General features: G+C 43.8%; 1 pseudogene; it reads right to left on the bottom strand.

Moving 5' to 3' along the window:
- Positions 1–235: 235 nt before the first annotated feature.
- LOC131174018 (uncharacterized) lies at positions 236–3443 on the bottom strand (annotated as a pseudogene).
- Between the last annotated feature and the right edge of the window lie 283 nt (positions 3444–3726).

Below are 3726 nucleotides of genomic sequence, written 5' to 3' on the forward strand. Positions count from 1 at the left end.
AATTAATTTTTAAAAATTATCAAAGTTTATATTTTCGGAAAATCGAACCCGATTTCTAAAATCCAAAAAAATTTCAAATAATTTCCTAAAATTTAAATAAAATAAAATATCAATATTTACCAAAAAAAATAATAAATTTAAAAATTTGGGATGTTACATTCTTCCCCCCTTACAGAAAATTCGTCCTCGAATTTTACACAAGGCAGAATAAAGTACAAGATTACACATTGAACAGATAAGGGTACTTGCTACGCATGTCCCGTTCTAACTCCCAGGTGCACTCTTCCATTGACTGGCTCCTCCACAAAACCTTAACTATAGGGATCTATTTTGATCTTAGCTGTCTCACTTGGTAGTCCACTATGGCTACAGGTTGCTCCTCAAATGTCAAGTTTTCTTTTAGTTCTATCACATCCGGCTGTAGTACATGAGAAGGATCAGGAATGTATTTTCTGAGCATGGAGATGTGAAACACAGGATGAACATGAGAAAGGTTGGGTGGTAGCTCCAACCGGTAGGCAACTGCTCCAACTCTATCAGTAACCTCAAAAGGTCCAATATACCGAGGTGCCAACTTGCCCTTCTTTCCAAATCTCATGACTCCCTTCATCGGAGAAACTTTCAGGAATACATAGTCGCCTACTGCAAACTCTACATCCCTCCTTTTGGGGTTTGCATAACTCTTCTGCCTACTGAAAGCTGTTTTCAATCGTTCCCTGATTAAAGGAACTATCTCTGAAGTGTACTGCACTAGGTCTACATCATGCACCTTCGCTTCTCCCATTTCCATCCAACACAGAGGAGACCTACACTTTCTTCCATATAGTGCCTCATAGGGTGCCATCCCTATGCTGGAATGGTAACTGTTGTTGTAGGCAAACTCTACCGAAGCTAGCTGATCCTCCCATTGACCTCCAAAATCCAAAACACTCATGCGAAGCATGTCTTCCAGTGTTTGGATTGTCCTTTCGGACTGTCCGTCTGTCTGAGGGTGGAAAGCAGTACTAAAGTTCAACTGTGTGCCAAGTGCTTCCTGCAACTTCCTCCAAAACTGAGAAGTGAACTGGAGCCCTCTGTCAGATATTATGGAAGCAGGAACTCCATGCAATCTGACTATTTCTCGAATGTAAAGCCGGGCGTACTATGCCACAGAATATGTAGTTTTTACAGGCAAGAAGTGAGTTGATTTGGTTAGGCGGTCTACCCATATCGAATCATATCCTCGTGTGGTACGAGGCAACCCAGTCACAAAATCTATAGTAATCATTGCCCACTTTCATTCTGGGATAGGGAGCTCTTGCAGCTTCCCTGACGATCTCTGGTGTTCAAACTTCACCTTCTGACAAGTCAAGCACTTGGACACAAAGTCTGCTATGTCTCTCTTCATGCCATTCCACCAATAGCTATCTTTCACATCATGGTACATCTTAGTGGAGCCTGGGTGGACATTGTACAGTGTATAGTGTGCCTCTCACATGATTTCATTTCTGAGATTGTCCACATCGGGCACACATATCCTAGAACCTTGCATAAGGGCGCCATCATTGGCAAATCCAAACTCTCCACCTTCACCTTGCTGTACTCTTTTTATGATCTTCATCAATTGTTGGTCTCTGTGCTGGGAAACTCTAACTCTGTCTCGCAAGTCTAGCCTCACTGAAAAATGAGCCAACAGTACCCCCTCGTCTGAAAGATCTAAGATTAAACCTTGATCCATCAACTCGTATACTTCCCGAATCAACGGTCTCTTCTCTGCTGAAATGTGCGCCAAACTGCCAAAAGATTTTCTGCTCAAAGCATCTGCTACTACATTGGCCTTCCCAGGGTGGTACTGGATGGTGCAATCATAGTCCTTTAGAAGCTCCATCCATCTCCTATGTCTCAAGTTTAAATCTCTCTATTGGAATATGTACTTCAAACTCTTGTGGTCGGTGTATATCTCGCACACTTCACCATACAGGTAGTGTCTCCAGATTTTTAGTGCAAAGATTACAGCCGCCATTTCCAAATCATGGGTGGGGTAGTTCTGCTCATGCCTCTTCAGCTGCCTTGAAGCATAAGTCACTACCTTTCCATTCTGCATCAAAACACACCCTAAGCCAACTCTGGAGGCGTCACAATACACGGTGTATCCTTCACCACTCATAGGTAGTGTCAACACAGGGGCAGTGGTTAGACACTCCTTAAGTTTCTGGAAACTCTCCTTGTAGTCATTTGTCCAAATGAATGGAACATTCTTCCGAGTCAACTTATTTAGTGGAGCCGCTATCCTAGAAAAATCTTGCACAAAACGCCTATAGTAGCCTGCTAGGCCCAAAAAACTTCGCACCTCAGTGACTATTGTAAGCCTAAGCCAATCAGTTACAGCTTCAATTTTCTTGGGATCCACTTGAACACCTTCACTAGAAACCACGTGTCCCAAGAATGAGATGCTTTCTAGCCAAAATTCATACTTTGAAAATTTGGCATATAGCTGGTGCTCCCTCAAAGTCTGCAACACCATTCTCAAGTGCCGCACGTGTTCCTCCTCGGTCCGAGAGTATACCAAAATATCATCTATGAATATGATGACAAAACGGTCCAAAAATGGCTTGAACACCCGGTTCATCAAGTCCATGAAGGCTGCTGGTGCATTAGTGAGTCCAAAAGACATCACCAAGAACTCATAATGACCATATCTTGTCCTGAATGCTGTTGTGGACACGTCCTCATTCCTGATTCTCAACTAATGGTAGCCTGATCGCAGGTCTATCTTGGAAAAGAATCTAGCCCCTTGGAGCTGATCAAACAGATCATCGATCCGAGGAAGTGGATACTTGTTCTTCACAGTCACCTTGTTCAGCTGTCTATAGTCAATACACAACCTCAATGACCCATCCTTCTTTCTCACAAATAGAACAGGAGCACCCCAGGGTGAAGTGCTCGAACGTATAAAACCCTTGTCCAGAAGCTCCTGTAGTTGCTCCTTTAGCTCTTTCAATTCTGCTGGCGCCATCCTATAAGGCGGCATTGATATGGGGTTTGTGCCCGGCACAACATCAATGCAAAACTCTATTTGCCTTCCTGGTGGCAACCCTGGAAGCTCCTCAGGGAAGACATCCATGAATTCTCTGACAACAGGAACATTTTCCATGCTGACACCTTCTACAGATGTATCTCTCACCAATGCCAAATACCCTTGACATCCATGCCTCAACATTTTTCTAGCACTAATTGCTGACACCAAATTATATGGAGCCACGCTCCTGTCACCATCAAAGCTAAACTCTTCCACACCAGGTATGTGGAAATACACCTTTTTGTTCCTGCAGTCTAAAGTGGCATAATGAGTTGCCAACCAATCCATTCCCAGAATTACATCGAAATCTATCACTAGTAGAGGAACTAAGTCTGCTGGGAGGATCTTTCCATCCACTACTACTGGGCTACCCGAAAAAACCATATCTACATCTATGTTGTCACTAAGCGAGGTAGCTACAGACAAAGGGCATTCTAAAGTGGTAGGGTTTCTATCCAACCTCATGGCAAACACAGGGGAGACAAATGAGTGCGTAGCACCCGGATCTATCAAAACACGAGCCTCATAGGAACAGACTAGAAGAATACCTACCACAACTGCATTAGAAACCTGAGCATCCTGGTGGGTCAGGGTGAAAACCCGAGCTTGACCCCTACCCTGAGTGGCGTAACTCGACATCGACTTCTACCTCCCGACCGCCTCCAAAT

The sequence above is a fragment of the Hevea brasiliensis genome, chromosome 15 (assembly GCF_030052815.1).
Source record: "Hevea brasiliensis isolate MT/VB/25A 57/8 chromosome 15, ASM3005281v1, whole genome shotgun sequence".
NCBI lineage: Eukaryota > Viridiplantae > Streptophyta > Magnoliopsida > Malpighiales > Euphorbiaceae > Hevea > Hevea brasiliensis.